The sequence below is a fragment of the Cloeon dipterum genome, chromosome 1 (genome assembly GCF_949628265.1).
Source record: "Cloeon dipterum chromosome 1, ieCloDipt1.1, whole genome shotgun sequence".
NCBI lineage: Eukaryota > Metazoa > Arthropoda > Insecta > Ephemeroptera > Baetidae > Cloeon > Cloeon dipterum.
Window position 1 is genome coordinate 1,925,899 of NC_088786.1, and position 13,994 is coordinate 1,939,892.

Here is a 13,994-nt window from a genome sequence, read left to right on the forward strand (position 1 = left end):
GAATGCTAGACCAAAGTTCGAAGCAAACTCAGGTAATAGATTTTTTATTTGAAATTTTAATTCAGGCTATTTTGATGATTTAATTTTTAATGAGATAGAATCTCTGAAAAGTCCTGGAGTCGAGCAATTTTGCTGAATTATTTTTATTTTGCTAAATCTTAGTTAGCACTGTTAGTTAATTCTCTTTATTTGCAAAATTAAAACAAAAAACTTTAAAAATTGGTGCTTTTCCGGACTGTCAAAAATATTTACATGCCCAAATCTCAACTTATAATAGTCAGATTTTCAAAAACCAAATGCCAATAGGCTAGTCTTGATCTCCCCAAGACAGCCGAAGTAGTATTAGGGCGTTATTTCTTCAACCCCCTTTTATTTGACAAAAAATGTGATTTTAACAATTTTTTATCGCACCGGGGTATTTTCATGCGTGTAAATTTATATTGGGAATTTCCAAGAGGCTGTTCAAAGTAAGCTCCAGAGAGCAACTGGATACACGGAATCAGTTTGCGGGTCTAACAAATCTGCAACTATCAAGAAATGAAAATATAATCCGTTTTGCATATTTTCTGTGCCATCTTTCATTTATTAGCTTTGAGTGCAGATGCACCAATAATTTACAAAAGCAAATCGAGATTCTTTTGATGCGGAAGTTTATAACGGGGATTTTCAAAGTAAGCTCCGCAGCAGCTGGATGCACGGAATCAGTGGTGTTGGTTTTCAGGTCGAAGCTGCTGTTTCTCTGGAGCAGAGCGGAATTATCCGAGAGCACAGCAGCAGAATAGATAAATTATTGTAGGAAGTGTGCGCGCAATGACGCTGCCGGGTAATCCGAGTGGAAAATAAACATTCACATTTGTGCAGCGCGCGCCCTATTATGCATGCCATTATTCACATCTTTGTCGGATGGCTCGGTGCATGGCGAGTGCGACGAGAAAAGCAGCTTCTTATCCACTGTTCGTTCCAGTTTTCCACACATATTCCTCCCCTGGCAGAAAGTGGCGGATCGGGAACTGAATTGAAACTCGACAATTTGCAAGAAAACTGCGCGTGATTAAAATTTTATCGATGCACCACTTTGCTGGCACAATTGTTTCTATTTCCACTCACCACGTAAATTGTGCTGTCTTATTATTTAAAAAAATGTATAAAATCTAACCGATACACTAAGATTTCAACGAGCATTTTTTTATGAATTTCGTTAAAACTCTAAACGAAAAGATGAAAATTCCCCATCTTGAACGAAAGTTTACTTTTTTCTTTTCTCTCTTTTTTAAAGTAAAGCTTTGTGAAATTTGCCTTCACTTGAAACACAATCTAAAAATGAGATGAAAGCTTAAAATTTCCCAGGCTCTGATAGACTATTGGAAATCCAATCTAATTTTTCAGCCCATAGTTACGTTGAAATTGTAGAATTTGCAAGGAAACTTCCCAACAGGAGGTAGGAGCATTTTTTTTGCCAGCCGTGTTTACTAACGGCAAACAAAATTAATTGGGATTGCAGGGATGCACTGACCCGCGGAGTTCATTTACTTATTTATTTTCCCTCCCTGTCGAGGATTGCAGATAAATATGCACGGGCGGAGAAGTTGTCGGTGCGCGACGACAAAAGTAAAGTAAGTTGAATCGACGGCGGGACGGCAGGCACGGCCGGCGGACAGGCAACGAGCGCGCCAGCCGCATCGAATAACAAATAAAAGTATGCCAGGTAGACATCAGGCAATTGCATTAGGGACTTCTTGTTCCCAAAAGTTTACTGCATAATGGCCGAGCCGCCGCTTGCTGCCTGCTCTCTATTTCCCTCACACAGTCGCTCGCTCTCTGCATGTTGTTTTTGTCTGTTGTGCACTTGTTTGCGACGCGCGCACTCTCTCCCCGAGTACACACTACCAACGCGCCTGATGAGAGCAGATCCCAGCCATGGAAATCCAGCTGCAAAGGCTCTCTCTCTCTCTCTCTCTCTCTCGCGAGCTAGCTGCGAAATTACATGACGTGACGAGCGAGCGAGTCCACTCTCGAGAGCAGATTGCTTCTCCAGTAGACAAACTTTTGCAAGCGTGCCTCTCGAATTTGCTCGCGAGAATTGCAAATAAGAACTGGAGGGCTCGTGAAAAAAGCTTTTCTTGCAAAAGGGCTATGGGCCCTAAAATCAATGGAACAGCCACTCAGACAGCAATTTTCTAGCAGAAGAAAAGTGGACAGTGCAACTTGTTTTTATTTTTAAATTAATACAATTCTCTGCATTTCATCAGTTGGAAAGTGTTCATGTTATTCAGCTGAAGTCGATCATTGTAAAGCCGAACCAACAGCTCTTGTTGATTAGCTGATTACGTTGAATGAGCTTGCTGGCATCCCATCGCTGCTATTAGCTGGCACGATGTCATGATCCCTCAGTTAGCATCAGCATTGGGCCCTTTCTCAAATTGTTGCTGGTTGACGTGCGGTTCCGCCGGGCTACCTGGACTGGTTGTGAGAGGGTGGAGAGGCGTTACCAGCAAAGTGGGGAAGCCAGACCATTCATTAGCAAGAAAGACAAAATATTAAATCTGCGCTTTTTGAGAATAAATGAGAAGAGACTTAATTGAAGATTTAGGACGAGCAGGGTCCCATAATTCGCATCAAGCTAGGCAAAATGTCCAAGCGTTATTTTTAAACCAGGAAGGATGGCAATGTTGATGGAATGCTCCACTTCTCTACAGGTACTAACAGTAAGTACACTCAATCGTTTTCCGCAAGAATCCTCTGCGGATTGACAGCAGTGTTGGTTTTGCTTTGCAAGTAGAGTACTTCCACTATAATAAGCTAGAAATATAAATCTAAGGACTGAAGTCGTTTTTAATTTGTGTTTCATAAAACGTGAAAATAAATTAAACTAGAGCTTTACAGGCCAAAAAATAAGATTTTGCATTGTTGACAATAGTAAGAATAGTTCATTGAGTTTATTCTTTGCGAAATTAAGAAAAAAATAATCAGGACCGAGGAACAGTTGAATTTCAGATAAATAATAAATGTTAGTTCAATGATTTGTTCGCTTGATTACGATCCCTCTTGTCGCGATCAAATTTTCTGCAAAGTTTTACTCCAATTTTTACTTGTCATTTGTGAAATAAAGCTTAACCTAAGGGCTGTGTGACGGGAATTTCGCCTGTTAACTTTGAAAATTGGCCTTGTATCAACAAAACCTAAATTAAAATAAAGCTGTTGCAGCTCTTGACATGGCTAAACGGTTTTCTATCGTGGCGCACTTTAAACGTTTCAGAGAATGCCACTCCTCCATCGCAACCATTGTATCCGGAAGCCAATTTAATCCAGCCTAGCTCGCTGTCGCGTTCGCAAGAGTTTTCAGGAGGCATTTGAGCCGACAAAAGAAGTAAGTTGTTGAGCATCAGCTCTGCCGGGTGCGAGTGGCACATGCGAAAATAAGCAGCAAGCAAATGAAATGGGAAAACTGCCACCGCTGGAGGGGCTGTTATTATTTTTCTGACGTTTTCATTTCACCGGGCTGATGATGCGTGCGCGCATATTATGATTATGATTGCTGGCTGCAGTGACACACGCGCCGGGGCCGGGCTGCTCATCTTGTCTCGGCGGCAACGGGTTGTGAGTGGGTGGCAGTCAGAGCCTGCTCGCACGCCGAGAAATTACCTCAATTCTGAAGTGTCAGCCCGCTCTTTCCCGACTCAAACTCGAGCTGCCGCGCCGCCGCCGCCGACGCCGCCGCCGCTATATAAACAGCCCACTGGCAATTTTAACTCTGCGCGCTTCAATTTGCATGAATATTACATAAATTTATCTTCTCTCATTTCACCATTAAGTTCGGAGCAGGCTTTTCCACCATGCCGCCATGATGTGTAATAAAAATTCTGCCTCGAACCCCTCATCTCTCTGGCGTGTAAAACTTGCAGATTTGGAATTTAAAATAGGCTGGCGGCTCGTTTACATGTTCGCCGCTGGGCTTCGCCAGCCAGCCAGCCAGCCAGCCAGAAATAATTTACAACGCGGTTAAACTATTTCGCCGTCTTAATGCCCGATTTATTATATTGTTGCATGTGCCGGCAGTGAGAGAGAGAGAGAGGCCAGTCAGATGTGCAGCGGCGACACACTTTCGCCGCCCCGCGATAAGCCTCTTACCGCCTGTAAACACCCGCGCGCGCGCTTGCATATTGCGCCGGCCATAACCAGGCTTATGCATTAATGGCTGCGCGTATTTCCCGAAACAACCTAAAAATTAGCTTAATCGCTAGAGAAAATACGGAATATACCAAGGCCGTATTTTCCTAGCCGCTTTCAGACGCAAAAGATGCGATTTAATGTGCGTCATATTTTACCACGAGAATAAAATGTTGCTTTCAGCTTCATGTCCTCATTTCCAGTATTTATTATATATACACATTTTTAATAATGTTTTCACAATTGCAGCACGATTACTGTTGCAGTGCCTTTTCTATAAGATTTCATTTGATTTAATGACTACTCTCCGGCGCAGTAAACAGAAGTGGAAATTCTTGATAATGAGAGCATTACAATATGATAAATAACTTTTATTGTTAGTTTTACTCAAATATATTAAAGGACTGACAGTGAGATGTAGCAATTTGATTTTTTTTATCGTATTTAACGATGGATTTCAGTCAAATTAAATTATTTTTTGCCATTTGGACCTAAAAAATCTCGTTCCTGATTGCCCTGATGAGTTCCAAAGGGCTGAATTGAACAAATTCTTAAAGCTCTTGACTTGGCCGTTCTAACGGTGTAAATATCTTGCAATTTAAACCAATACAGAGCCCATCAGGCGTCGTTTAAGTAGCTGCACATGCAAATTGAACGATATCGATTGCTTGAGGGCTACCCTGACGCCAGGGTTCGATTTCTTACCTGTTCCGATGGTTTTATCTGACCACAAGAAATGTTCCGAGGAAAAATCAACTGATTGTGCAATTTTGATTTTCTCAAAATTCACCTGAACTAAAAACACACGTTTTCCACCTTTGACACTATGTATCTCAAAACTGAAGGTTACACAATCCTGATAATTTCTAGGCATACACTTCGGACATTTTATTCAATGTTTAAAACCAAACTGATATAATAAACTCAAAATTAATCAAAGTAATTCTTTGAAAATATCAGTAAATAAACATCTTTCGGCACAAAGTTTAACGCTCTGTCTTCATTAGAACTCAAAATATTCACAATTTTGCAATTTCATATAATAATTATAAACCTGATTTCTGAAAAAGTTGGCCTCACATTTCCCGTCAAACTGCTGGGCTCTTGAAAAACCTCTCAAACACCCTAAAAAACTTAAATGAAAACTCATGAAATGAAAATCAATTAATTTAATTAACTCTAATAAAATACATCTCATACAATTGGAAGGTCAACAAAACTAAAATCAATCAGAGTGCTTTTTGAATGATGCGGTCTAGAAACGAATGAAATATTCATTGCATTGCGTGATCCAGGTTGTTCCATTTGAGCAAAGTAGCAGCTTCAGCTTCAGCCGCAATCAGAAATGAAATTGCAGCCGCGACTGATTGGCGTCCCGACCGAAATGAACAAATTATGCAACCTGATGGACGCGTGAGCGGCGCGGGTTGCATCACCAATTTGTGTTGCGCGTTGGCGTGTAGTGATGGGGCGCGCGGCCGGTGGTAAATTTGCTCACTCAAAGTGAAAACGCACTGGCTGTATTTGCCTGCGTGTTTGCCGTGGGAGACGCCGCCGCCGCCGCCGTTGCGTGCTGCAACCAGCAGCCGCCGAGTTATTTGCCCGCTGCAGTGGCACGAGACGATTGAGTGGAGATGGTACATATACTCGCTAGCTGGCTGGCTAATTAGCACGGAACGCGCGCCCCACGCCCCAAGGGAAGCTCGGGAAAAGGAAGCGCTGCTTGGGCTTGGCGAATTCGCTCGCTCGCTTGCGTGCGGTGACACACACACCAGACGCTGAGACGCCTTTCCCTGCCTTCTAATATCAAATTTGCCTTGGTTTCCATTTCAATAATCGATTGCAGTAGCAAATATCAAGATTTTAATTTTATTTTATTTCATTATCAACATGGTAGCACACACAGGGGATCTTCTCACATGCTCCCCAACTGATTGCAAACAACGAACGCAAAAAATTAAACAATTATTTACTTTATATTAAAAGTCACTAAAAAAGTAGAAATATTCCTGTGCCGAGTACAATTTGCGTTGATACAGACAGTGTAATTTTCAATCCGGATAGTCTTTCCAGTTGGTTTTGGTAAAAATCAACTGGAAATTTTACCAACTTAAAAAACAAACTCCTACGAAGGCATTAGAAAGAGCCATTTCAACCAAAAAATTAAAGGTTAAAGTTTTCAGCTACTAGATCACAATCAAACCTTAAAATTGATCCTACTAATCCTGCAAACATGCAGAAACAGGAAATAATGGCAATCAGATTTTTATTATCTTTTATTAATCTCGCTGTACAAATCAAAACCGCGTTTCCGGCCCTGAACAGCACTCAACGGTTTATCAAATCCTTTACTTTGAAAAAAATCCCGCAATATTTTGTATTTGGCTGGAATCCCCGCCAGAAATTGGCTTGAATGGGGAATTTTTCTTGCTGAGTCAATAAAAAGAAGTTTATGCATCTAGAAAAATCTCATTCCACGATTATCTGGCAATACCTTCACTTGACTTGATCTAATCGTTTGAATCCAAGTACTATCTGCTCTCGAGATCAAGACGAGTCGAATTATCCGCATTGAAATAACAAAGGGGACGCTGAAAAGCAGCAGACGAGATAAGTGGGTCGTCAGCGGAGCAATTGACAATCGCCTTGCGACCCGTTAGCCCTTTCATTCCGACGAGAGCATTCCGGTGTGTGCAGATATGCATTTGCAACCGGCTGCAGGGCTTGAATAATGCGTCGGACGGAGCAGCTTTTTATTGCCGGCTGCATAATATCATTTCTGTCGTCATGCCTTTATTATTGCCGCGGATAATGCAAACCTCTTTTCCGTGCTCGCGATTTACCCTCTCTCCCTCTGGGGACTTTATGGCCGACATAAAATCCAGCACTCGCGTTTCCATTGCAATTTATTTTTTAATAATGTCGCTACTCTCTGTATTAATCTAGCATAAAAACGCAGCAACAGGGAATATTGAATCACCCCGCGCGTATAAGTGCATTCGATTTCACGTTCGCTTTTATTAATTGAGAGATATTTGAGTGCTGTCGTTCAATATAGAAATGCGATAAAACAGAAAATACTTTTTACCTTTTGGAATTTCATCTGCGCAGAATTGGTCAGTGCGTGAGGATTTTGATTTTCTCCGGTTAAACATTTTCAAGTTTCGAAAACCCGGTTACTGGCGGGAAAAAATTGTTGGAAATATTTAAGAAGTTTCGTTGGAACCACGCAGAAGTGAAAATACTCGGACTCCGGTTTACTGAAGATTTTTTCCTGGCAGTGCCACGGCGAATTTGCTATAGGAAAATTGCATTAGTTCACGTTGACGTTTCTTTCGAAGGTTGTGAATTTCAAGCATGTCATAGAGTGCGAGAAGAGGTGTTTGTTGCCCAGAAAATATTAATTCGTGTCCGATATTGGTTGTCTCCAGAACCTCTTGAGTCAGCGCAGCCCTATTTCCAAAAGTTTAATTTGCTGCCCGTTTTTTCAATTTATTTGACGGAATGCTGCAAGTTCGTTCGCCGCCATTATTGCTATTTTCAGTTGGTTAAAGGAAGCTCATGGTCACAATACTCGTGCGAGGAATGATTATTTCGTACCTGCTCAGGTGTGTCTTCGGCAGCAAATCGAAGTCCCCAGATTTACAGCCTTCCAGAACAGGTGCGAAATGAAGCTACTAACTCGGTCGAGATGTTGCTGAAATCATTTGTTTATTCCGAACAATTTCTTTAATTTAGATGAATTTCTCGATTTCAGGCCGACAATTTAGTGAAACATTTAAAGTAACTTTAATTGCTGTACAAATGTATAAATGCAGATTAATAATCTAATCTAATGTTTTGAAATGTTTTTTGCATGAGAACAGAGCATTTGCAAAATATGCATTTGCAAAATATGCATTTGCATTGCTATGCTCTCATTCTCTCACGATCAGTATTATTTATTAACCTCAAATGAAATCACTCCACTCGGCACTGCAAACAGCATCTCTGCTAGTAATAAACTGATAATTAAATAGCTTCCTCTTCGACAGTATAAAAGTACTCTGCGAGTTTTACACCCGCCACGTACAATTTTTATTTTTCCCTGCATCCGGCCATAAAATATCGAGCAAGTGAACAAGGTACGTATAAGAAAGGAGCCGGACGCGTGCCTTAGCTGGGAGGTAAATAAAACACTATTCTGTCTGCGAGTGGAGGCTCATCAAATTACAGTTTTATTATTGGTTCAATGGCACGAACGTGGAGCAGTTGTATTCAGTTGTGTCCGCGTCCGCACGGTCGTTGATAAAGCCTCCATTTTAGGTGTATCAGCAGCAGCCGAATTTTAATATGCAATCTCGCCAGCCCGGGCATTTCCCCGGCAGCTCCAATAAAAATTATATTACTCGCGGCGCCGTGCTCCTCTTGCTTAAAATCTTAACAGCCAATTTTGAGCTCGCCCGCCACCGCGCATTTTTCTCGGTGCCTGTTTTGTGCTGAGGGGCCAAAAGAAATTTTATTGTCTCGCAGCAGCAGCAGCAGCAGAAAAGGAGCAGGAAGAAGACGCTTTTTTGCTGCCGAGTGCGGTCTTTGGGGAAAAGTAGCCGCACGGCAACAACGCTGGCAAAATTCATTTCTCCACAGCCATAGTCGTACATTTCTTGCGAGCAGGGCGCCGAAATTAAATTTTAACTTTTTTACTAAGGTCGCACCGGATGACATTTTTCTCGAGTCGGCGCCACGTTGCAACTTGGACCAATTTGCAGAATTCGACGCGAGCGCGCGCGCGTGTGACCTGCATCCCCAAAGCGCCACTTGCTTTGCATGTCTTAATTGAATTAGCCCGGCTTAATTATTTTGGGCCTAATTTCCTTTTGCAATCCAGCTCGCCAGCGAAAGCCGCTGTCAAATTTCGGCGAAACGCAATTTTAATTGCATCGCGGCTGCCTGCCTTTTAATTAACTCTTCCGCTCCCCCCACCCCCACCACCGTCTTAACCGAGGCAGAAAAATTCGAAACGATTCGAAAATTACAGAGTCCGAGTGCAAATTACCTCCACGCCACGAGCTGCATTACCAGCGTGCTAATTAATTGGCCGCCAAGTGCGGCAACCCCAAAAGTCTCCTGCCCCGTTGCTTTTTGTGTGGATCGCCCGGTCTGACAGTTAGTGCAAATTTTCCACCCCTGCTACGTCGAGTGAATTTTGTTTATGAGCGAAACATCCTCTCCCAGTCTGGCCAAAAACTCATCACATGAATTAATGAACTTATCGTTTGAGATTTTAGTCATCTGCTATTTTTTAATACCTCAAATAATCAAAAACAGTTTCTGACTACTGTCATTGATATTTATTTGGCTAGCTAATAAACCAGTTGCGTAAGCCCTTGTGTTCGAATCGACCAATAGTTGGCGCAAGTGGTTTCTTTCGATTTTAATCAACTTGCGCTGTGGTTTAAGACTCAATCCTGCTGATGTGCATTCTGATTCTAGAATTAATTCTTTATACGTGCTGAAAACAATAACCAGTCCTGCCATTCGCCGTAGCAACGTCAGAAAAGATTTTTTTAAATAGTTTTTCACGATTCTACGGCGGTTGGCTTGACCGATTTTGGTTTTCAGCACGTCATAAGTGAAGAATGCACAGTGTTTGGTGGCTTCGAACACTAAGGGCTTACCCAACTAGAGAATCATCAGGCAAAATTCCATAAATTGTGAAATAAATTGTGATTTTAGAGGAGGGAAACAATGCTTGATTAGCATGCAAACTTTGTAGTCTGACAAATATTTAGCTTTTTCCTCACTTTTAGATATAGCATTTGACGTAAACGTGAAAATGATTTTTCACAAATCTTCTAAAAATCTTTTGCTTGAATTACTACAAATGTGAGGAGCATTTTGTGCAAACACATCAAAATTGACCGGGGAAGGGATGCCCGTTTCGGTGCATGCATACTGAAAAGCTAAACACTTCTTGCGATGCTGGCGGTTGCTGACTCAATTTTGGCCAAACCCTTTTCGGCAAACTTGGGCCCGTGGCCCGAGGCGTGGTAATAATTGTGCTTGAGAGCGCAATCGGCGTGCATGCCCCGCAGTAGTGGCGGCGGCGGCGGCAGCAGCGTCCCGAGAGTCATGCAGCCGTTCAGTAAACTCCTCGTGCATGATGGATCTTAAATAATTAAGTTAAATTCTATTACCCAGGCGTGCGCTCGCTCCCACTTAAAGTTCGACGTAAATAAGTACTACAAAAGCCACCGGCGGCTGTAAAAGTGGATAATATGCGCTCATCGCGCAAGATGCCTGCCGTCGCAAATTGCTCGACTCGCGCGGTACTTTGCAGTTGCCGTGTATGTTGTACAGCAAAGCAGCTCTCGCGGCGTTTCCCTTCTTGCCAGCCAACACTACCGACGACCGAGCCCAAGAAGCTTTGCCCTTAATTGCTGTTGAACAGACTTTGATCAATTTTTAAGCACGCGCCACGAGCGCTCTCACAATCAAAACAACGTCTTCCAGCAGCTGACTCGAGATTCTTGAGAGCGCAAAATTAACTTGATTGGTCTGCCAGCTGCTGCTCTCGGAGCCATTATAACGTTGTTTAGTTCATTGGCTTAAGATTAAATCAGACACGTAATTATTCGAAAAGAGAATAATTTATTTTAATTTTTTTATTACTCTATTCCTTCCACTATGTCCCCTACACACAAGCGCTATCAAAATTTGAATTGTATAAGTTTCGCGCGAACCAATGTATTGTGAATTTTCGCTGTAAGAGTGCACCTTCGCCTATATTTAAAATAGACGAACCTATACCCTGAGCAGGCACTAAGTGGGGGCGAGTGCATATGTATTTGCCTGCAAGTAAATTTGTCAGAAGCCCAAACCCCTTGACTGGCGAAGCACACATCGTGTAGATGGTGTGCATTCAGCCAACTTGCGACTTCTATTCTGAGTCGGATCCGATTTAACTGTTAAGCTGTACTACTACGTAAGTTACAGTTTTAATTTTTGGGCTTCCTATTTTCCCAAGTGACTTCTGGGCACTTGATTTATTTTTGGCCGCTTTCTGACAAATTTCTTGTAACCTCAGGTGCCCTGCGGGGCCGTTCTGTACTGTTTGAATCGACGGCCTGCGAAGCCTTCCCGGGCGTCGTACGGGCGGCGGGTTTGGACCCTCGACACCCTGAGTCCACCCAAGACCATCTACCCGGTCCTCGCCGTGCAGCCACAGCGACCACTATACCTTGTGAGCAACAGGAGAACTTCGACTACAATTCTTTTGTGATTGGAACTCGACCTTTCTTACAGTGATGAGTACGAAATAATGTTTTTGATAGCGCAAAATTTCACACCACGATTGTTAAACCCCTACTAACCTCTTCCTTTTTTTTATACTTGCCAAGACAAAAGATGACACATCACAATACAATATTTAGTCTTTTGTAATAAACTGGCAGCAGTATATTTTTCATTTTCTTGAAGTGTCGCTAGTCTCATTTTCTTTGTTTCACCCGGAAATTTGAATTTCGTGTCAATTAGATTTACGAATCGGATGGCCGCAGCGAACCCTTGAACTTGATTTGATTTAAATCCTGGATAAGAATTCAGTTGCGTACCTTTTGCTTATTTAAGGTTAGAATTTAAATAAATAAGCTGGCATTCCTTACTTTTCAACTAAAATTTTGATTAATGGCATTTGGCCATTAGATGGCATCCCTTGAATTTGTCAAATGCGACATTCGGTTCCCTAAAGTAATTTGAATTCTTCTATTTATAAAGTGCATTTTCTTGGACATTTCAATTCCCATTATTGAAATTTTTGGCTGACTACAAATTGTTGCGTTGCGATCCTGTTGCAGTTTTGTGTAAATTTCTTGCGTTAGTAGCATTACATTAATTGCGAGTGCGTTAAGAAATTTGTTGAATTTTGTTGAGTCGTGGAATGCGAGATTAGGGGCGAACTTCCATTGTAAATTCCTCTCTAGATCGTAATTTTCGATTTCGTTGTCGTTTGTTCAATTTAATTCTGAGGCAGAGTTTGAATTGATTTTTAGATTTTGTGTGTGCATTCATTTAATTTTGATTGTTGATTTAAAGATTTAGTTTGAGTTCAAGATGGAACGGCTAAACATTGAGTTTGACCGTTTGACAGATGATTATGTTAAGCTAGAATGTGAGTCCCGTGGTATTGAGATCGGAGACAAAACTCTGAAAACCTTGAGAGACGAATTGAAAACCGCGCGCGCTGCAGTTCTTGTGGGTGAAATCGAGGAGATCAAAGTTACAGATTTAACCGAGATTACCGACGAACTTGCGAGGCTGACGACTAGTGTAGAGAATGTGAAAACGTGGGCGAAATCAGCTGCTTCAGGGCAAAATCAAACGGAGATGCGGAAGGTGAAAACGCATATTGCATTTTTTCGCGATCGTCTTAGCAGGCTATTTCCCCCTGAAGAAGCGGTTAAAACAACTCAAAATATCCAGTTTTTGAGGCAGCATTTAGAGAGAGCTTACGCGCGCGTGTGCAAAGGTAACGTGGATGAGCAAAAGCAACAGGGTGGGTCGGGTGTGACAGCTGGACCTGTCGACCGCCAAGAACAGCAACTAAATTTGTCGATTCAGATTTTGGGAGCCGGGGACTCGGATGATGATGAAGAGAGCGAGGGCAATGCAAACAACGCGCGTGAAGAGAACGCGGTTGCGGCGCACTCGACGCCTCTAGGCAGGGCAAAGTTAACCGCAGGGTCACTTTTGTACATGCCGATGATTGTAGATGAAGAGTCGAAACAACCAATTCCGATTTTGGCAAGCGATGGACAGGCCAAGGTGTGGCCTATCACGGAGTCGTTGACAGAATCGCGGAAAAGAGGGAAAGTTATTTCGGTCCGGGACTGGAAATTGAAATTTGACGGAGATTCTAAATCTGAGTTAAGTTTCGCCGAGTTTCTGCGCGAATTCGAGTTGAAGAAGAGCGAGAGTAATTTGACTGATCGCGAGATTTGGTTGGCCGTGCACAACTTGTTCGTGGGACAAGCGAGAACTTGGTTCATGGCGAACCGCGAGTGTTGGAGTTCGTGGGCTGATTTTGTACCGGATTTCTTGCAGAATTTTAAACCTCCGAATTATGACGAGCGATTGTGGCATCAACTTAGATTGCGAACGCAGGGAGTAGATGAACGTTTGAATATTTATGTGGCTGAGATGAAGCAGAGTTTTTCACTGCTAGCGAAACCGCCGAGTGACGCGGAGAAGCTCGAGTTCATTATTGCGCGTTTGAATCCAGTTTCATTGGATAAATTGCCACTCGAGGATATTCATTCATTGCACGATTTAGTCAGGGAGGGACTGAAACTGGAGAAGGTCCAGTGTAGAATTCAGACATATGTTAACTTCTTGCTTTGCTATGCCTTCGGCTCTTCCTAGGCCAATTGCCAGTGAATAAAAGGTCTCTATTTTCGCCCAATTCCTCTTAACTAGGGAGCCTCGTAGAACACAAACACGCTCCATTCCTAGTCAGCCATAACTCACTTTATTCAGGGGTGTCTCCCAACAAACGAAAGTGGCGCCAGCGCGCGAACAACAAAGTGTTCATCAATTAGAGACATATCAATTCCTCCTGCCTTAGTTTGAACAGAACATAATTTGGCAAAATCAAACAAATGGAAAAACAAATAACCCAACTTTTGCCCCACCAAAATTTCACGCCGACATTGACTTGCACTTGATTGTACCTCACTCATTTTGCGTGACAACTTGAATTATCAGCCTCTTCTTTTATCGCAGCCTCATATCCATGCCGTTATTTCATCACATAGTCTTTGAACCTTGCGGGCAACCTCACGTCTCTATTT